Here is a 23,488-nt window from a genome sequence, read left to right as displayed (position 1 = left end):
ATTATTTAAATAACTACTATTATGAAAATGGAGTGCATAATGTTCAAACGCTAGACACGTCTGAATTAGTTAAGTCGATACATAATGTACGTACCTATCTGGTAGACACTGGTAGTGGCCATAATAACATCATTAGCGTGGGGTATCAGGAAAGTCACAATGCGGACTCGTTTGTATGATGTAGGTAGAATTCGGTTGCACGGAAAGAAATTATTCATAGCTTTAGCTTTGTTAATGTTCAAACTCTATACTCTCTATGTAATGTATTTAGGTTAAATTTAGTATGGAGATAGTTTGAAGGTGATTTTCACCGGCAAGGCGAGTCGAGACGAGACGAGTCGAGAATTGAAAGTTGTATGGCGGCGGCTCGCGGCGGGCGCGCGAGAATGCATACAAATTTAAATTCTCGTCTCGCCTCGTCTCGTCTCGTCTTGCCTCGCCGGTGGAAAATCAGCAAGCAAAGGATATAGAATAGTTTTAATCCCGGAAAATGGCATAATAACGCGGGTTAGCACTTAATGAATTGTTCCTTCACGGACGGAGTGGTGGGCAGCTGGGAAATAATAAGTGCAGGACTAAAAAGTTTTCTTTAGTATCGGCAACAGAACGTCTTTTTTTGTATGTAAGCAACGGATTAATAAAATAGCTTCTTTTAAACAAATATGCCATCTTTATAATATCAACATAGTTAAACATAGCATTTAAGACATGATAAAGTATAGTATACTTAGATCGGGTAATGGAACGGTGGATGGCATTACATTTGACTATAAGTAGAAACAGTAGCAAAAAAATATGTCATGTTAAATAAAGTGTGTGTTAAACTGTGGTGGTGAGTATTGTTTACTGTCAAAAACATTTTCACTCTCAGACACACCCAGCAACTCATAGTTAGACTCAATCAGCGAAATGATTGGGTCCATTAACCGTTCTGCGAAACTCAAGAAGCGTTAAAACACGCTCAAGTTGGCAGCGAACGGGAGCGGCGCACGCGCATCATCGCGGGACATGAGCTGCGTCGGGTATCCTTGCTGCTGCTATATCTATATCACACTTAAGATAGAAACTTTGTAACCGGACGAGAAGACATTATCTTTTTTTTTATTCGACTGAATGGCAAACAAGCACGGGGGGTAAGAGATCACCACCGCCCATAGACCGTCATAGACATCGGGGACGGTGACTCAACGGGGTCACGCCGTTTTGTCACCAAATTAGTTTTAAATATTGATTATAAATATGTATGTTAGTCTGTAAGGTATTTATTGTATGGGCCAAGTTGCCCGAAATAAATGAATTTATTATTATTATTATAGACACCTGCAACACCAGGGGGATTGCAAATGCGTTGCCAACCTAGAGGCCTAAGATGGGATACCTCAAGTGCCAGTAATTTCATCGGCTGTCTTACTCTCCACGCCGAAACGCAACAGTGCAAACACTGCTGCTTCACGGCAGGATTAGCGAGCAAGATGGTGATAGCAATCCGGGTATTTTTCTATTCGGTTCTTTTCGGTTTTTTCGGCGGTTTAATTTTTTTGTTAAAAAGTTTTTTCTCTATCTCGGGCGTGCTTGCGGAAATGATTATTCTTGTATTATTTTAATGAATAATTTGTCAATTGAATAATTTTTTTTATTACGTATAAATTGCTGTTTATCGATAGGCACATTAGGCACTCATCACAAGAAACACGTAAGATAAAATTACTTTTTATTATACCAAGATGTTACATCTAATAATAGCTTCATTACCAGCCCATTAAAACTATATCAAACACGCATGGCACGCACACTAATTATAGACTTAGATATGGATTAACAGTAAGTACAACGAAACGCATTAACAATGCATTAGTTCCATTTGAGGGAGCAAGCTGCACTCAAATGGACCGTGAAGTCTACAGCTTATGCTAAGACCGTACGGTTCCTATTTAGCTGGGATCAGATCAGCATGATTTCTTGGTGTTCCGGCCGAATGCCCTCAAAAGGGTTTAATGTGAACTATCAACTTTGTAATTTAGGCCACGAACTACTAACCAAACTGCAATGAATTCTTCGATCTAACGATCGGACGCATAAGGCCTATTAAAATTACCTAGTCACATTGCCCAAATAGTCAAATCTTACAAACTCAACGAGCGACAGCCCAACATCGCATCGTACACGCTTTAAAGCAACATTGAAACAATCGACCACACGTGGTCTCGTCAACGACTGTAATCAGACACCTACGGAAGCGGCCATCCATATTCATACCAACCGGTTCAGGAAGCACTCACTCCTGATTCGGCCGAGGAAGTGGATTGTGTGATGTCATTGTGGCTTGGGTGAGATAGAAGCTTTTGAGCGCTTTCGGCTTTCGTTTATTTTGTGGACTTTGGCAGAACGTTGACTGGAGTGATGTAAACAAGGAGACTTCCCACAGTGGAGATTCTGGCAGTCAAAAAAAGGCTAAATTTGATGCAAAAAACAGCAACAATCAGAGTAACCTTCATAAAGTCGTTAAAAATGTGGCTGTTTAACGCGCGGAGTCAGTAGAAAGTTTAAAAAGTTTTTTTTTTCTATCCGCAGCTTACACACGACACTTTTCGTGAAATTAATTGTCGTGCTGCTTACAAATTTGGATTTTGTCCGCATTTGTTAACTTTTCAAGCAATGATCTGTTGCGAAGTACAGTGGCGGACCGAGAGTTTGTGGGGCCTTTTGCTTACTCGGGGCTTATCTTAATAATCAACGTATTGCGATATTGTCAAAACTGTTTTCGATAATGATACCGTTTATCCAAGGGGCCTTGGGCCCAAAAAGCTCATATGTAAATCCACCCTTGGCGAAGCACGAAGCTTCGGCAGTGTTATTTAATGTATACTTTGTTCCAACGGCACTTTTTTTATCATTTACTCTTAGTACATTTCTACTTCACCTTATATACAATCTTGTAGTATATTAGGTGGTCACTCAAGACAATAAAACTTGTTGTACTTATCATTTTTTAGAATGAAGATGAGAGACACATGCGAAAGGTTGTCCACAGTAGGTTTTTTCTCCTGCCGTTGGAACAGAGAAGGTATACAAGAAGTAAAAGGATGCTTTCATGTATTTTCTTTTAAAGTAGACAGACTATGATCGGGATTATTCAGAATTATTTCGAAGTAGTAGGTAATCTCGCGTATTAATATGATAATTTCCAAGAAAATTCATTGTCAATAGAACACGAAACGGCGATTAGTTTTGGATTAAACAAAGCACAATACCGTCGGCCTTGTGTCAAACCGGCGAGGTTCGTTGACCCCGCCAAATGCGGAGTGGATTCCAGCGTTTACGAATATAGCGTAGATAAACTTAGCAACGCAGAGTATGGCCATTAGCGATCAAGTAAGATGTTGGATTAATTAAAGTTTCGCCAAATATTAGTGTTTTCATTGAGGAGTTATTCAATCTATCGATTATTTCTATGATTTGTTTCCGTAGCATCGACTGTGATGTGAAAAACTAATGTTTACGTTTGAAGTTTGGGCAAATTGGTCTAACGGCGGCTTCTGATGAAGTTAGTTCGATATGAAAGCCCTGATGACCTAATTGTAAATAGTCGCTAAATACTTCACTTGGAGACCAGGTCATCATGCCGAAATTTCGTTTAACATACATAAGTACCTATAGGTCACACACAGTACCTAAGTCAACAATTGAGAAAACTGTGCAAAGTATTCTAAAAGATAAAGTCACTGTAATTAAACTTTCATCAATTAACAGGACTATAATTACATGGTTAGACAGATATTAAAATTATCCTTGGCCGCTCAATAACCAAGTGCCATACAAATTTGCCCATTCTGAAATAGAAAAAAAAAAATGTTTATTTCGTTTTTAGTTCACATAGTAACATCAAGGTTGGGACCTCCTTTTAAGTATAAAGATACCTGTGCCAGGAGGTCATAATACGCGAATAGGCGATACTATTTAGTTCTGACTCTGAACTATTTTTGTGACAATATTTGATTATCAATTATCATGTTTTAGATAATAATCTCACAATTTTTATCGAGGTGAATCCACACTTCTTCCAAAATAGCATTCTCAAAATGAACAACTTTCCAAATTTTGTAAACTTGTTTTAAAAAAACTTGATCCAAATAAAGACAGTTATGTTTGTCAACACAAAATACAGCTAGAAATGGTTACTTTATGTGTAAACGTTTTAAAACAAGCGAAGTTAAAAGCTTTTCTTTGTAGTCGGCGCGCGTTTAAAGTCAAACTCAATAGTTGTAAGTACTAAGTGCGTACTATTAACCTTTCCACTGGTCGGATATAGCTAAATGGGCTCCTATTGTAATTGAGTAAAACATCAATAAAGGTCAGTGGAGATTTTAGAACGATGTGAACCAAAAACAGACCTAATTTGTTCAATAGAACACCGGGCCACATTGCACACGAAATACTCATTTTAAATTTCCAAAACATAAAGTAGGTATCACAATATTCTCACTATGTCCATTTTTGTCCAGTCCAAATGAACATACATAAAGATTTTAATTTTAAATAAAAAATTTAAACAAGATGTGTTTAACGCGTTATAGGTATTTTGAACACCGGATAAATCTATTCAAACATTTGCCAGTCGTTTGCGTTGTTGTATATTAAGAAGCCCTATCACATTTTCTAATATTTTATTGAACCAGGCGTTACTTTGCGGAGGTCCATATCAATGAACTACAAACAATTACATCGCCCACCCGCGCACACATTTTCACACAATTCACTCGCACATTTGTTGCATAGACAAGACACAGCTATCATATAAGGTCGCGGGTGAGCTAAATAATTATTTGTAGTTATTTTCAACATGCAGGTTTGCAGGTGGTAGGACCTTGTGCAAGGTCCGCCCGGATTGCTACCACCATCTTGCTCGCTAATCCTGCCGTGAAGCAGCAGTGCTTGCACTGTTGTTTCGCCGTGGAGAGTAAGACAGCCGGTGAAATTACTGGCACTTGATGTATTCCATCTTAGGCCTCTAGGTTGGCAACGCATCTGCAATACCCCTGGTGTTGCAGATGTTTATGGGCTGTGGTGATCTCTTACCATCAGGAGACCCACTTGCCCGTTTGCCATACAGTTGAATAAAAAAAATTAAACTACCGTGAGACTCACTCATGTTAAATGATATTGACCCGGATAACTCACGTCTTAAATCGAGTTTACCTCGACATGTTTCGGGCTAATCCGTAGCCCTTCTTCTTAGGAGCAACGCGACTCGGCGTCTGCTGCAACACGCGCACATTAGCCCGAAAACGTCCAGCTAAACTCGATTCAAGACGTGAGTTATCCGGGTTAATATCATTTAATATTTGTATTTAATTTATCTAATGAGTATACATTTTCTTAAAAACTTCGTTAATCGTACATACAACGGTGGATCCAAGATTGAGTTTGGGCGGAGCTTGACCGCACAAGGGTAGTTTTTAGCAAACACTAAAGACACAACATCACAGAAGAACACAGATGCCTGTCTCTATTTCATTAATTGTTTACTCTTGAAGTAGAAGTTATTATTATTTATCAGTTCAAGTATTAATAACAAGCTCGGCTTATTTAACGCCATAAACACAATAATGAGAAAGCAGATTGCCCAAGTAATATTGCTAAGGGGGCACTCACGAAGCGTAAAATGACTTCCGAAGAGCATCGAGTTTCTACCAGAGTCCAGTGAACTGCGATGTCTTAATCCAGAGCAATGGGTCTATTAAATAAATCACTAAGATCATCGGTAATACTGCCTACAAAATCGAAACGTTTATTCTGTAAGTACGCCGCAAAGGGCTCTTTTACAAGTCACTTTTTTACTACCAGCGCTTTCGGAAACAAAATACGTTATTACAATGAACTATACTACGGCTACTAAAGCTTAGGTATTTATGTCTTATCGTACTTCATTCGCTAAGTTACCAATATAGTATTCTGTTTGGCAAATTTTACAAACAGTTATTTGATTTACATTTTTACTGTGCAATATACCTGTTATCACTCCATTTTACGTTGTCGCTGCGGATTTACCTGTAAACACACCAAGTTACAATATTAATGTCTTTAATTCCATGTAAGAAGAGGGTGTATTATTCGAGGTTCAGCCATTTAGTTTGACTTTAAACGCCAACTACAAAGAAAAGCTTGGATTTATCCAAAACTAGCCTTTACTGTTCAGCTTCGCATGTGAAAATCGTTAGGTTTATCAATTATCAGATGAATGGAAATTCCGGGATTTTACAAAAAATCCCACTAAATTACGTCACTAATCCCGGCGGTTGAAATTTTGGTAATTTTATCCCAATTCAGGGAATATTGGGATAAAAAATTTAGTCTACGGTTTATTCCAGAAGTTCAGCTAAATATCTCTGTCACAAAAGTCATCCGAAGGAGTAACAAACGCACGCACGCACGCACGCAGATACAAACTTAGAATAGGATGGCTAACAGAATTACTTAAAATAGGCGCCTTTTACAAAACACTGCTGACATGTTCTTGTTAGAAAATAGTTAAGTTAAAAATATCAAGCAAGTAAGACTCATCACTCGACGCCTAAACAATGTCAACAAGCTTATCCAAGCTGCGGCTGCAAGCCGTAAGCCGTAACGTGAGAGGCAAGGCGTTAACATATTCCAAATATTCTCAAGCTTATATTTTGATTATTATGCTACATATATTTAAATGCCTACTTTATCACTAGGGTTCATTTTAAGAGATGACCGCACGCCTGGCCGCCTGCCAACAGCAAGTGTATTTCAGGACATCCTTTTATGTGTTTTATTAAGCTTCAAAGTTATTTTCTACGCTACAAGATCACTCCGACTAAGATACACTTTTTAAGGGTATAGCTGCCACCGTTTCAATGGAGACGTGGCTGTAGATGAACTAATGTAAACAGTGGCCTTTGGTTGCTCGTAGATAGAGCACAAGTAATACAATTGTATACTATACATACCTATATCGGTTAAATCCATAAATTTTACAAATCATCTCTTGTCTTTTCATGATCTGGACGTTATTCTGTTAATATAAGGTTAAAAGCAATACAAAGAAAATTACTTTAGAAGCAAAAAAAAGAAACGTTTTATTTATCTACTTACTTATAAAACCGCTGACGAATAAAAACACATCTTTTTTTTTTAAATAGACTGCAAGTCTTTAAATAAGCATATTAGGTACAAATGTTTTTTTTCCTAGAGAGACCATGATTTTCAAGAAAAATGCGCCGCAAGAAACTGGACAGAAGTTATTTTTTTCTAAACGCTCTATCTATCTTGTCCGTGGGGACTAAGTTTATATCTATTTATATCTGTACCGACGATGGTGAAATAATATAAGTATTTAGCGCCAGTGATCGTGATGTATCGGCCGATACCCCTGGGAACTACTCTAATTACAGCTGGATAACAGTAACAGTTGCGCAACCAATGACATTTTAACTGCGCCCGAATGTACCATCGGTTCTCGACGAGTCGACGACTTGTCATCTCACTGCGCCGATGAATTTGTAGAGGCCGAATGTCTAAAAGCCACGGTCTCTATTTTTGGCGTAAGTTTTTCAATTTACTTACCTATGTATGTCGGCTTGGAAAATTATACAATCCAATACAATGACTCTTTATTGTATTTAGGTACACCAGAAATAGTAAGCGATACAGAAAACAGGTACACAGAAAGAAAACTACAAGGTAATAGGCGACCTTTTTTAGAGACAAAAGTAAGAACTAGATTACAGCCGGTGGTGCATTAGCAGTATGTAGTTCGGAATATCAAAACCCAAGAATATATATATTGTACGTGTATGTGTGTACCGTACATATATGTTATATTTCATGTTATTACAAATTGATGACATTCATTTCAAGTATGATTATTGTCGTACAATTTTTTCCATGTAGGCACATAATGGTTGGTTAACAGTTCAGAGAGGTAATGCTGCCAGTGTCTTGGGGTCAATGCCTGAGGCAGAAAATTTGGATGACATTTTTAGTTTGTAATATTAGTTTAATTTAGTTTAAGTTAGTTTTAGTTCTATTTTTATTTATTTTTGTTAATTATTGTATACACTCGTATTACGTGTTATTTATTAAATGGTTGGTTTTATACTTGATGATTCTTTTAATTCAACGATTTTGGAGTAAAAATTGGAAATGCGAGTGTATTTGCTGATATGTCGGTAACTTTTCGAGTCGCGAACTAAATTCAAAAAGTTAGTCTGTAAATTTCAGCGGCATTGTATATAAATACGAGAACCATTAATAGCGTGCTACTTGTGCGAGAGTTCAGCGACATAATGAGTTCGAAGCATTTACTTTAGCAATTGAGACCTGGTAATTGTCAATAGCTTGCCTCAATTAAGGGTTGCCATCCGTCTAAACTTGTCCGGACAACTCATAGTTTTAACCGATTTTGTATGTACATAATGTATCCTCATCTTCAACACCTACGGATAGAAAAGTAACGTGATTGACCGACTGACTGACAAACAAAGTATAGTCTAGGATAGATACAAGAGCTAGAGACATGAAATTTGGCAGACGAATTTATTGAGGATCATTGAGGTGCATAAAGTTGGGATTTCTCCAAATTCCTGGGGATACTTAATGAAAGGGATTTATATTTCAGTCGTAGATCTTTGGGCATTTGCCTACAAGAATGTTTGAAGCTCTTAAAACCTCAGTTTCGATAACAACTTTCAGGGTGTCTTCGTCAACGTAACTTGCTCACTGAGCGAATCAAATCGAATGAAGCAATCGCTTTATCCAAAACATGATTCGCGCATCGAACTCATTACTTAATCGACACTGCTACGATACGACATTCTGCTGCTGAACGTTACTGAACCAGATCTTCAGCTGTCCTTCTCCAATTCCTGCCTGCTGCCTTAGGTACGACCCTTGCGAATATCATAGCCCCACCTAGCTACAAGGCGCCTTAAACTTTGTTTGCCGTCACAGTCTCCTATCGAGAACCAGTCGTCCCAACGACCAGTTACGCAGCGTACCTATACGACTGGTCTACTGCCATTTCAGCTTGCTAATGCGCTGAACTTGTATTCTCTGTCTGACGAATGACTGCGTTTCATTGCATTTTATATTTCGGATTGTTCTAATTTTGCAGTGGCAACCCTAACTCCAATAGTTACTTATTAGCGACACTCCTGCAATTACTCCGGTTGGCGGGCGAATGTTTGATATACAGCACGACAGTATCGTATCGTGTCTGATCAAGAACTTAAGTATTTAATGAGGCGGCAACCTCTGGGTGGAGTTACGTTTGATAAAGTAGGTGCCAGTATTGCTATACGTCCGGAATTTTCCGGATAAGTCCGTAAATATAGGTCTTTGTCTGGAAAGCGGGGGGAATTTTAAAGTGTCCGGAATTTCTACAATTAAGTGAAGAGTGAAACAAAAAATTAAATAAATGAAATTATCCGCGCGCGTGCCAGTGAATATTCGAACGAAAATTTTCTTCGTTTATTCACATGCACGATGCATAGCAACATTAATATTAAATTTACAAGAAAGTCCGGAATTTTCATCAAATGTCAGGAATTTTCTGATCATGATTTTTTGATCTGGGAACCCTAAGTACATCAACATTTTTACTGGCCCTAGCTGCCCTATCAACTACTTTTTTTCTACTGACTATTCGAATTATGTCCTGTCACAAACCAAATGCATAATGACTTCGGAATTTTTCGAAACTAACGATGCATTCTAGTATCCTACGAAAGGCCACATCAAGTATCTATTCTAATTAGCGAAGGCAATGACTGACCAAGTAGCCAGCCACAATGCTATCGAACTAGCTCATCGGCCGATATCATCCTGAAGATTATCCTAAACGGTGTTACTGGCACTTAAATGGCCTAAATCTTAATTGACTTAGTCACGCTACGAAACTTCTCAATGATCCGTAGAAAGGCGAGTTAGCTTTTGTTTTGCATAAATTAGGCTTTAGACTTTACTTTTTCTGAATTATTAAAGATTATGTACAGAAAAGCCGTGGTGGCCTAGTGGTTTGACCTATCGCCTCTAGTTTTCTGAGTTTTTCCAAATTCATGTGCGGAATTACAAATTACCACGAGCTTTGCGGTAAAACATCGTTCTGCGAAGCAATTTGGTGCGTGTGAAGTTTATTGGAACTATAGATCTGAGAGTAGTACAGCAGTGGGACGTATATAGGCTGGGATGATGATGTACAGAAAATCTCAAGTTCCACACCTTTTAATTAGTAGGTCGACATCATGTCACTATATGTATTGTTTATTGTATACTACCAGAAACATAGTCATATACTTCAATACTATACTTTAGCCGTGGTTTCACAGGCGTTCACCTAAACCATAGACCTGTCAATTGAATTGAAATTCCGTGGTTTAACGAAATTCCCACGGGAATTTCCAAAAATTACATCGTAGTTTGGAAACAGCCGTGCAAAATTTTATGACTCTAAGCCTAGCGGTTGTGATTTCGAGATTTTTTCAATAACAACCAAAGCACATAACATTGATGACACGTCATTTATTGACAGATAGAGAAAAATAAAGAAAGGAAGTCTAAGGGAAAATAACACAGTAGCAACTTTATTTTCAAAAAAGAACTCATTAATTATGCACGCCTGCAAGGCTAAGACAACATTGTCAATGTCGTGTGGGTTGAATATTTAATGCACGATTTACAAGTAAGGGGGTTGCCGCACGCAAACGGTAAGCGTAGGCAACCCCTATAAAATTTAATAAATTAATTCCTATTTGAATTGTGAGAAAAGGGAAAACGCACGATAGCTTAAGCTGTTTCATGCGTCTTGATGACTAAAAAAATCTGCTGAACATAAGCTAAAAAGTAGATATTCGCGAGTAGTTTTAGACGCGACCCTATAATTCCGCCAATCAACCAAAAGTTGTGTATGTAGGTGAGTAAAAGATTTGCTTTAGTTTAGGATGCATAAGTATTGCATGAAAACCCTCTTAGAGCGTAAATTATAGTTTATGGAACAACACGACATGCTCCCACATTCAGAGCGGTCAAGTTTGACCCGCTCATGTCCCACATCTCGTTTATAGAGAAAACTTTCCTACACGACCCAAGAACTTATCCATAACATGTACTTTCAACGTCTACAATTTAAGTCGTTCCACTTGCCAGTGCTAATACTAAGCTAGTCATTACAAACTAGATGTATGGACAGACTGACACAGTATGCAAACTGTAGCCCCATAGCGATAGGTCGACATGAAATTTCTAAAGTCGTGGTGTCATAAATAATCATCACAGTGGTTTCTAATGACATATCGACGCCATTTTGTTTGAAACTTTGAAGCCTTTGGAAAATAAATATGGCGGTAATACTAACCCAACATTCAACATGTACGAGTTTGAAAATAGCTTGTGCTGTGAAAATTTGCAGAAAGGTTCAACGTTAAACCTGATCGAAGTTCACATGCCTTCATGTTCTCATGAAATGTTTATACATTTATTGTCAAGTTTACATAACAAAGCGATCACAATACTAAAATAACTTTTGATACTTACATATTTTACTGCTATGTGCGACCTTTGTACCTCTTAATTACCAAATGTAATGTAAGTATGAATGCAAATAACATTCTTTCACTGCGTCATGAATGCTGAAGACAGGATCAAGCTGTATGTATTGCAAGTAATATAGGTAGGTACTTAATACAATGACTCTATTAATAAAAATCTTTCTGCGACAAAAGAGGACAATTGATTTGATAGGTACTTAATAAATACTTTACAATGTTTTATTACGAATATCAACTAAAATACTCAACTGCTGCATAGTGCTTAAATATCATTTAGAAATACGTACTCAAGATTGCTGTCTTAAAATTCCTCACTCAAATAATATGATCAGATTAAAACTATTTTCTCTAAAATCACCTTAAAAATACCAGATTTTATATCTATTTGCTTGAATTATACACACATTTACATTAACGATTAAAAATAATCTTTTAAATTATGTATCGTTTTAAGTTATTTTACTATCCACTATATTATGTCTCTCACTATTTAATAAGAATATTATTATTGGCATTAGATAAACTTAGCATTAATAAAATTCATGGATTCACTTATAAAATATGACTCCGTTGCAGGTACAGGTTTAAATTTCCATAAAAAAAATATATTAGTAAGCTTTTATTTAACATTCTCTTCTGTTTGCGTTGCTAAGGTGAAAAGTTGTATGTATCACACGAGAATAAAGTTTTTTTGCATCTCGAGTATTTGAATCCCTCGTTACTCTCAGGATTCTAACCTAGAATCACTCGCTATGCTCTTGATTCAATTATAGATTCCTTCGCTTACTCGGGATTCAAACCACCACCCCTCGCACCAACACTCGCAGTAAAAAAATACTATTATTCTAATTCATGACTTTAATCTGCGTGTCCACCGCGCTTTATCTTCGTCTCCAAACAAACTTAACATTGGATGGATACCTACTAAATTGCGCCAAGCACCCTTAAAACATTTCAAGCCCGCAAATCAACGAGTTCTAAGACAAGAATCAGAGAGAATCAGCCTTTTTAACAAATTTTCTTTACGCGCTCTCAAAGATTAGCCTTGGGCTTGCCTAATCAGTTGACACTATTCATTACTCTCCAACCCATCATTCGTACGACAACCGGTATCGACTCAACATCGATACCGCGAAGGGCTTTCGACGCTTGTAACAGTACCTACTGTAAATACTGGCCCTATAGTTACTACGAAGTGCAAAATTCGAACTTCGTATCTGGCCGTCCCGCTAACGCTTATATGATTTAATACTAGAGTGAGAGGGACGGTACGATACGAATTTCTATTTTTGAATTTCGTAGTAGTCCCCCTGGCTCTTGGCCGTAACCTTTAATGCCAAATCGACCTGCCATTAGCCCGAGGAAACGATGACCCAATGAAACACTGTTTTTAGATTTGAAAGTAGCAGTAAGTGCATTAAGTGACGCTTAAAATTGTGGAGCGCATGCCGGACACAGTGTTTGTATGTAGTTGGGAGTTAAACTGTGTTGATAAAAATACTGGCAGTTTTATCAACTGTTTTTTTGGAGTTGTTTCGCCTTAAGGGCCAAAGGCACTGGGTCCTTGCTTGTTTTAGTTTTTTAAGCCATATATGCCCAGAACTATTTTTGATCTCCGATTTCTTCTATAGCACAAACGTCACAAATAAGCAATTTCTTTTGCAAAATCGCGCGTTAGTTCATATCTATTTTTCGGGACAAAAACGACCCACTGGGCATATATGGGTTAAATCCAACTCCCTGGAGCTTACTAAGGAGAGGAGATCAGGAAAGGGTTGGAGGGGTTTCTTATCTACCCATAGTCTTGCTTCGGCCATTTGCTAGAAAGCCGGGAGTGCAACATTGGATTCTCCCGTTAGGCTCTGTCTGTCTGGCCCGTTTGGGTGCTGTCTTTTTTGCTGATCCCTATTGGTTTCCTCCTTACGATCCTAATATTAACTGTTTACCTTACCTGGATATCTAAAAGCAAAACCTTTAGATTTTCCTATTATTTGTTGTTACAGTATGTTTTAGTTATATTAAAAATGATGTAAAATGAGTTTATTGAATAAATCATTACTATTGTACCTAGTACCTGGGCGACCGAGCTTTGCTCGGGCTAAAACTAGATAATACGCGTTTTTCCAGAGATAAAACCAAGCTACATATATATAAGAATTGCTCGTTTAAAGGTAGGTAATAGAAGATTAGATAGATTCAAAAATGAGTCTGACAATCATATAGTTTGGTAAATTTTATAGTTAAATAGATATGGAAGTACCCACTGTGTAGATCGAGTTGTTACTACAGAGGTCTATGTTTAAAGTATTAAAACTGAAAAATTTTATTTGCTTCAGTTGTATCGTAACCGCGAGTCACAAGTCTCACTGGTCTCGCTAGCTAGAGTGATGGATGATGGTCCTGCACCATCGATCAGTTGACTCTTTCGTTAAAGTTTGATATGTAAGTAATAAAAGAAGCTGTTTTTACGATGACGAGCACCTAAATGTAGGCAAGGTTCCTAATGTAAATGTTAAAACTGTGAAACGCTGTATATTTGCGATCACGCGTAAAAGCTTGAGAGTCTAATTGCCTCATTTCACTAACGTTATAAACGTAATTTACAGTTTGACAATAATAGTCATAATACTCATAATATTTATAACCTACCAGTTTAGGCACTAAATTATAAAATCCGTTAATCTCATAATGGTAAACACCTTATCAAGTTTCACTAGTAGCCCGGTATCGAGGTTAACATTAACCGTGGTAACTAGGTTATATTTGCATATGAAAAATTATTGATAATACTAACAAATTTATAATGTTCGATCTTTAATCAAAACGCCGGTTATCGACACTTTAAGAATTTAAATAAGACCTAACGACGCCAAGACGACGCCTCATCACCGCATAATTTTCGAATACAGAACAGAAACAATATTAAGTTAGGAAGCATGACATAAGTAACCAACGCATACTTAACATGAGAATGTACGGTAACCGTTGGGCTAAATACATTATTCAAGAATTTCGAGCAATTCCGAGTTAAATAGTACCAAGATTTAAAAAAAGTTACCAATAATGAAACCGTAAGTACCGTAGCTGTGAACCTTCGCGTCTTCCACAATGCAGTGACGCAACGTTTTCAAAACAACTGTGAAAGTATTCCAAGTCATAAAATGACAGGAGATGGACAACTCAATCATTTTGTTCGTGTGAAATCTATGGTTGTTTAGTCAGAGAAGTCGGACTTGAAAAATAACAGTCTCAAAAGTATAAAAGAAAAACTAGCTTCAATGGTTCAAAGGGAAACTCCTAGAGATCTTTATTGTCTTGAACAGGATATAGCGTTTCTAAGTTACCCGAAAACATGTGTGAAAATCTATGAATAAATGAGAGCAGTAAATCATATTAAACGTACCTATACTTCATTAGTTATTTAGATCGGACTAAATTAATTGGACACTTTATCTTTACGTTCTGATTAGATGGCCACTAATTACAAAACCTAGTAGCAATTAATTTTATGTACTTTCGATTCAGCCGATGAATTTTTTTTGTAATGTAATGAAAGCAACAAACATTAAATTTTTGAATTTATTTAAAACTCAGCTGATTATTTTTTGTGTCAATTTAAAACGATCATACCTACCTACATCTACATATATCATATCGTCCATTATAGGTACACATTTTTTAAGATATTTAAAAGTTCTTCTACAACTCAGCTTATCAAACAATAAAAATATATTTAAAGAAATAAAAAAACAGCTAGCTAACTTACTATATTACCATAATGTAGGCAACCTAGATACATACTTCATCTCCACGAGTTCTCATCCAAGTTTTATCATTAAGACAATTGGGCAGTACAATCCGCTTTTACACCTCCTCATTGGACGCGCGGTAACTGTTTTTGCAAATACTTCGTTACTCTCAGTGTGAACGTCCTGAAAACATTGTGAAACATTGTTCCGTAGATCTGTTTGTACATCTGCCTCTAACTTTAATGAGAATGGGCAATTGTTTCGACTCTAAAAGAGGGCAACTTCAAACAGATTGTTTTAGCGCTGAAACCGTAGATCTAAACAACTGTGTAAACCAGAGTTCAATGGATGGGTTAGATAAATGTTCTAAATATTATGCTATTCAAATTCATGCCGATTTCCGCGGCTCACTCGTAAATCCATAATTTAAAAAAGATCGGCTTTTAACTCGTTATGAATTTGGCTGAATGTATTACATGAATGTATTACATTTTATTTAACGATTCATTTGATAAAGCACTATAAAAACCAGTTCTGGTATCTATACTGATCGCTTCATCAAATGTACTAAGTGTCTCAAAATTCATTCGAAATAATTCAGCATGTGATTGAGCTAGTTCCGTTAGTTTGACTGTAGTTTTTCATCCGAATTTTTCATTCAAAATTTAGTCCTGTTCTTTACGCCGCTTTTGAAGATCGATCAATGTATAGATACATTTGTCAACCACGATTAAAAAATTCTGAAAAACATTTACTAGGGCGTTCGTTCAGTCAAAGTCACCCAACAACCTGCTGCAATTTTGAGACACCTTGTATTCCTACCTACCTACATCATTCGTGACACGAAAACAAATGAAAAACGGACGAAATATTTTACCTACTAATAGGGGCCTTATTACCCCTATTTGACGACGTTTATACAGCAACGTATTACACTTACCCGGCGACCCCTCGAGATCTGTATGTCGATAATCGACCACCAGGGCTCGGACACTTGAACCAATTTGGAAGCGCGGCGACACCACGGTAATAGAAAAAAGGACGGAAATCGTAGATTTACTAGCCAGTAATAGTAGAATTATGAAAAATTAAGAATGAAGAATTATGAATTATGAGAATTATGATCCGACTTTGAAGGCGAAATAACAGACACGATTTTTCTTCTTTGTCGTTCAAGATTTTTCGGATTCATCTGATAAGCTTCACTTCGTGCAGGTTAAAAGTGATCTCATTTAATTTTCGACCTATTGCAACATGCATTCTTTGTTTTATCTAAGACGGTATCGCACGCTGTATTATAGCTAAACATCTCAAATTTCAATTCGGGTGTCATTAAATCTATCTTGAGTTCCATAAATAATTGCCCGACGTTTTTTTTCCACGTCACGATTCCACGATAACTTGCCGACCACAAATTTTTGTGCGTTAATAATGACATTTAATGGCGCCTCTTCTGAGTTTAATTATAGGCAAAATATCAAGTAAATTGTGATTGCGCATTATTTCATTGATCGTTGAACTTGCGTCCTCGTTTAGTGGCGGGCTAGTTATGTATGTACAGTGGGCGTCGATAATAACAGGTTGTCGGGCGGATCACGGCGGTAATGGCTTTTATTAATAAAGATTAAGCCATTAGAGGTCATTAGGCAAAATAGAAACAATGTGTAAACAATGCAACTACTAAGGGGTAAACTTCTATGGAACTACAATTGTTTGTTCGATGTCAGCGTGGTTTGTTTGTTTTCATTGTGAAGGTGTTACCTGCGTTTTGTACCATACCATGTATGTATATGCACCATTAAATTGGACGTCTTGTAATTATTTATTCGTAATTACCATTGCTTATTAAATTTCATTAATTATTAGCGTTACATTGCCCTCCTAAGCCAAAAGGGGCTATCTAAAAAAAACACTTTTGATTTATTTATACCATTGAATGCAGAATGTGTTCAGCTACACAATAGTATTAATAAAGTGGCAAAATCATCTCGAGCATTAAAATTATAAATTTGAATACCTATGTTTATGTTATATTTGTCTTCGACGCCATTAGCATTTAGAGTAATAGCTGACGCTGCCAGCATTGACACTCGGCTGGGCAGGGCCGGCCGTACCAATGGTCATTATTTCTTCGATTTATACAAACCTAACGACCGCACATTCCACTTTCGCCGTCATGCCCTGCTCCCTGTTGCTTTCTTCTGTCAATCTTCATGGTTACATTTAATTGGTACAATATTGTTACATCTGGCAACGTTGTTTTACTGCACATTCCGCAATCTGATTGATTTCTTTTGACGATTGTCTCGGAGTACGATCCTTACAAAACAGCTTTGCTTATCGATACTCCAAGATCCAAGACGCATTTAATTTTGTTATGGTATACACAATTAAACCACCTACATATGTTTTCCTAACTGTGATCTTAACTCTCGTACGGCAGATGAGTTTACTAAACATTGTGACGTGTCAAACCTCAAACATTCGTACTTGAATATGTTTACAGTCTTGTGTAACATCCTAGCGAGTTTACCAACCTTCAAGTAGAGTCCGCAACGACGTGTTAACTTCTGTTTACTATTCATAATGTTACGCCGGTAAATTTTTGAACTTTGTTATGATAAATAATACAGATTTAAACTGAGCGTTGGACTCCCGCAGAGCTCCGCCAAGCATAACAGTCTGTAAGCGAGCTAAACAAAATTACAAAGACCTCCTGCCTTAACCAAACCAATTGCTTAAAAAGAGAAACTGTATCGGTTTGCTCGAGGTACTTGAGGTCTTTAATCTCTGGTGTTCATCAAGATTTAGTCGTGGGAATTCGAAGCTCACTTGACTCTATGAAATTTTTGCCTTGACTGATTTTCTTAATGCAATTTCAAATGAAGTAATCTGAAGACGCAAAGACGATAATGAGTTGATACTTTACAAATCGTATTAGCAAGATGAGTTTCCATATTTTGTAATATAAATTAACACACTTATATTGGCATTAAGCAATTCGACACGCACTTGGTTTTAGTTGCCTTTTTCAAGATAATTCCTTCAATATACACATCACGATATCTTAAAACCAAACTAACACGAAACTACACGAAAATGAGTACATTATGTTAGAAGTAAAGTAATTTTTTTTATTCGACTGGATGGCAAACGGGCATGTGGGTCTCCTGATGGTAAGAAATCACCACCGCCCATAAACATCTGCAACACCAAGGGTATTGCAGATGCGTTGCCAACCTAGAGGCCTAAGATGGGATACCGCAAGTGCCAGTAATTTCACCGGCTGTCTTACTCTCCACGCCGAAACACAACAGTGCAAGCACTGCTGCTTCACGGCAGGATTAGCGAGCAAGATGGTGGTAGCAATCCGGGCGGACCTTGCACAAGGTCCTACCACCTGCAAAATTTTATTTTGGGAGAATAATCTAAGATGGCGAAATATTAATCTAACGAACAAACTATTATTAGTGTGTTAGCTTTTATTGCTGAGCTTTCGTTGCAAAATGTTCATACCTAAAATCTCAATATCTACTCTAAAATTACTGATATACCTAATCCAAGCGATGACTACTTCACTTTTCACTGCAGTTACGTTACCGAAATATGGGAGAAAGTAATGGTTTCAACAGTTAATGCAACCACAGCACGTGCCAGAATTCGCACGAGGGTATCGATTCAGCATTAATGGCGGCCTTGGCAATGCGCTGCTTCTTCTTTAGCATTTGCTGACAATAGTCATTCAGAACAATGCATTCAAGGCAATCAATAGATTAGGTCATACGTCGAGGTGATATAGCGCTCATAAATACTACAGCATTGTCGGAATAACAAGTTTTATGTTTCTCTACTTGTGGCTGTTTTTTATATATGTACATAATTCTATTTATCGTCCACTGTTCATTCATATGAATCTAGGTTGTCTGTTTCAAAATTTGCAAATCATTTTTCAAGCACTTATTGGTTGGTATCCGACTGAGCAGAAATTTATAAGTCCAGTGACGATATACTTAACAATCTAGTACCTATAGTGAAAGAAATGCTGATGGTCCGGCTAGGATCGTCTCAATGGTTATCTAAGGTACCTACGGATATGTAGTACACAAGTACAGCCAACAGAAAGTACAGTCAGCACAAAAGCTTGTATTGTTTGGCTTGTATGTTTTGAACCAATCTGCCGTTCCTTTTTAAGGTGAGCTCGACTGGAAAGCCAACCGTGAACCATGACCGTGTGTGACCGTTTGGCAGTAAGCTTTCCGTTCGAACTAACCTTGAAAAGGAACCATGGATTGGTTCGAAACATGCCGTGCCCACCTCGTGATACGTGAGTTAGCTATGTATTTTTTTATTTTAATAATCATACAAAGATCTTTAGTGAAATATATTCATCTCCAGAACTTCTCGAAACAACTGCTCCGAGCCAAAAATAAAAACAGCGCACAAAAAAGCAAACGCAATCGCCATCTCACCATGATCGCGCATAGAAATAGCCGCTAACCCCTACAAGGAACTAGAAAGCTCAGTCGTGAGCGATGTCAGATTGCGCGCGACATCAAAACGAAGCACCATGTGCGCCCGCGCTCCCGTAACGTTTGTGCAGACCGCTTAAGTCTAGAAAACACACTAATATTTGTGATGCAAAACTTAATAAAAAACGTTGACTTTCGAACATCAACTAACTTTATTTTTCTTAAATGTTGACCTCTACCAAAACTATAAACTGGTTACTCCTCTCATCTACTCAAAGGTTGCCTGGTAGAGATCCCTTAAAGGGATAAGTCCGCCTTTGTACAAGTATCTCAAAGTTTGTCAATTGTGTTTTGTTTCTTATATTTTGTACAATAAAGAGTTTACATGCATACATACATACTATCACAAAGGGATCCTGTTACATTACAAGTATTACAACCAGTTCGTTACCATATAAATGAAATATTCTAACAAAACTAACATTTACATGACTTGTCTTCATGTCTTTCAATTCGAATTTCGTCTACTTCTAAAGATCAGATTGACTTGAAATTTGATACGGATATGTAGTTGATAATACAAGCCAGCAAAAAGATGTTTTAACAAAACTAATACTTAAGTTTTATTTTGAGCGAGTTGTACGGCAACTATGTGTTCATATCGTCTATGTATCTGCATTGTATGATTTGCGCTGATATTGCTGAAGTATATGTTTACCTATACTACCTAATAGTAAACTTAATTAACGACTCTATTAAATATACGATGCTGACTGTCGTTACGATCTTACGGTATAAGCCATAAATCGCTATACAGATGTATATTGATCTGCCATCATAAATGTACTGTAAACACAAAGCCGTAATTGTAATAATATCACGATTAATCAAAACGTGAAAACAGGTCCTAGGTATTTTTTGTGAAGTGTAACATTTCTACATACTAATATGTATATAAAATCATTTGACAGCATGTTTCACGACGTATTTCAGGATTTGTTCAATTTGTTACAAGTTAAAATTCCATTCAGACGAGAATAACTTAGGTGTAAATGGCACGTCAATCAAAAACGAAAATTTCTACCAAACTTGAATACAGTTTCGTAAATTCGATTCCAATCTTACTGTTAGACTCCATGGGGTAGGTATCATGATATAACACCCGTAACCGTCGTTTTGCAATCTGTGTCATGACTTCCCATAGATCACCTCGTAAATATCAAATCAAGATCAGAGACATAATGATTAAATCATTGTAACAATGGTCTTGCGCCACACCTGACCCCGAATGATTGAATTAGGTAAGATCATTGAAATAACCAGTTTAGCAGAGCACAAAGACTTGGCGCACTCAGAAAAGTTGTTATTGAAATTCAAGACAGTTTTAAGCGACCCTAAAGTGACATAGTCAGCGAATAAACTCCTATAACACACGAGTAGCTACCGCTGGAGACGCTTTTCATTTTCTAAATCGCGCCATTGAAGTTTCTCAATTTTCATGCACAAACTCCATTTCCAAAACGTTTCCTAAGAACTTCGGTCCCCGGTATAGCTAGGTACCTGAAAAGATATATGTATCTATCTATATTGTGGCCTCCTTCCGCAATAGTTATTACCACAAGAAGACGTCGCGAATCGCGGAGTTATGCTAATTTAGAAGTTTCGATACGCGAGCGCGAAATGTCCAAATGAAATAAGTTATTTCAGTTTATAAATGAACATTTTCATCACACTTGCACGAGCAAACAACAAACGCCCTAACAAGCAAGCTAATTTGTATGCAATGCTCTATATTAAACCAGCGGGCCAAAGGCAAAGCTTAAGAGGCGACCAACGCCACTCACTGCTATTTTTAAAGAGACTGTTATAAAATTGGTTTATTTCGTGGCAATAAAAAAATATTACGATAATCTTGATCGTATTCAAAAGGAACCATGGATTGGTTCGAAACATGCCGTGCCGTGATCGTATCGTATTCCTGGTGGACTCTTAAGCCTCACCTGACTTTGTTGAACTAGAAGCATTATTTTATTCACCCTTTGACAATATTTAAGGACAATAAGTAACTAGAAACCAAGCCTCTACCGTGAACCGAAATGTTACATGTTTTAGTCTACGGCTGATGGATACAGCTTACAATATCCAACAAGATTGCGTTAATGCCAATCAGTCTTAGTTATACTTTATATCAGCCTGATTAAACTATCTGTGTACAGGGCCGGATTAACCAGTAGGCACAATAGGCAACTGCGCACTAAAAAAATCGAAAATGTGCCATAAAATACCTATATATTGCAAAATATACATCCTTTTGACGCATGCTGTGAGTTAATTTGATTGAATTTGAAAAGAGCTGATGACCTTCCAATAGCTGAAAAGCGGCCCCGAGAATTTGCATTGCCTAGGGCCCCGACATGGTTAATCCGGCCCTGTCTGTATACTATGTTAACCGACTTCATCCCAGTCCCATCTAATTCGCTTTGATGGCATTCCGAGCTTCGCAAGTACCAGACTTTTTATTTAAGACACTAACATTGATACGGCTACGTATGTCTCAAAAGTCCCGATTATCCCGTGGATATCCCGATCGCGCGATCCAGTACAATGTATTGTCCTAATATAGCCAGCCCTGTAGGGAACAACAAAGCCGGCCCCTAATGAACCACCCTCGAATCAGTTACCCCAACATCACAAAATATTTACGACGTATAAGCATGCGACCGGAACGACACACGAGATTTTAACTCATAATAACTTTATTAATAATTGAATAAAGATATTTTGACTTTGACTTTAAAGAAGGTACTATTATTCGTCAAGATCTCGTTTCTTTTTCGTCAGAGATGATATTTATCTATACTTACAACTTACATTAATATGTGTGAAATAGGGAACCCTACAATGCCAATAAGGTGACTATAGTTAACATTATTTTAACCAAACCGGTAGCTGTCCTATTCTATACTTAAATTCAGGAGACTCGGAACGATAATCTTATTATATTAGAGGTATTATCAAAAACTCATTCGTTTAATCTTCAATGCACAATCTACCTAAGTAACGCACGCACGCGTAGTTTAGCCGTCCGTGCCACATAAAACAGCATCCCCCCCGTGTCATGTGGAAAACATCAAGCACAGAAGCTGAAGGTTAAGCTTTTTAATAAGAAGTAATTTCATGTTTACAACAAGTGACTCGCCGATTACACAATATCCATTAGAATTACCTAACTATCGAACTAATTGTTAATACCTTGCCCTTGGGGAAGATAAGCTTCAATCAAGTTTGTCTAAAGAAGACAGCCGAGGTAATATCTTAATGGCGCCGTCTTGCTATTATCTCGTAAACTTCCATTGATATCGGTTGAGCAATTCAATCAAGTTGTATCAGGGCTTGGATTTTTAAAATGCCTGCAAAAGGCCATAAAGGCTTCAATTTAACGTTTTAATCCCGGTAAATGGTGGTCTTATCATGGAAGAGCCTGTTTGATGAATCGCGTCTATCAATCTAATGAAATCGTAATATTTTATTTGTTAGATTTTTTTAAATCATTCTATAGTACCTTGGTCAAAATTAGACTACGCGATTCCAAGAAATGTATAATTTTGGAACTTCATGACCAATTCTGCCAAAGGGACTCTATTACCGAGGCTTCGCTGTCTCTCAGTCCGTCTGTTACAGTCAGGGTTGTAGCTTTTGA

The 23,488-nt window shown here is 37.3% G+C and overlaps 1 protein-coding gene across 1 annotated transcript in view; it reads right to left on the bottom strand.

Moving 5' to 3' along the window:
- klar (klarsicht) overlaps positions 1-23,488 on the bottom strand; it is a 413,798-nt gene that overhangs the window by 377,200 nt on the left and 13,110 nt on the right. Inside the window, exon 2 of the mRNA XM_074103166.1 lies at positions 6,010-6,048. The gene's annotated coding sequence lies outside the window, so the exon portion shown is untranslated. The remainder of the gene's footprint in view (positions 1-6,009; positions 6,049-23,488) is intronic.

Source organism: Choristoneura fumiferana, chromosome 20 (genome assembly GCF_025370935.1).
Source record: "Choristoneura fumiferana chromosome 20, NRCan_CFum_1, whole genome shotgun sequence".
Classification (NCBI taxonomy): domain Eukaryota; kingdom Metazoa; phylum Arthropoda; class Insecta; order Lepidoptera; family Tortricidae; genus Choristoneura; species Choristoneura fumiferana.
This window is presented reverse-complemented; position numbering and strand designations above follow the sequence as displayed.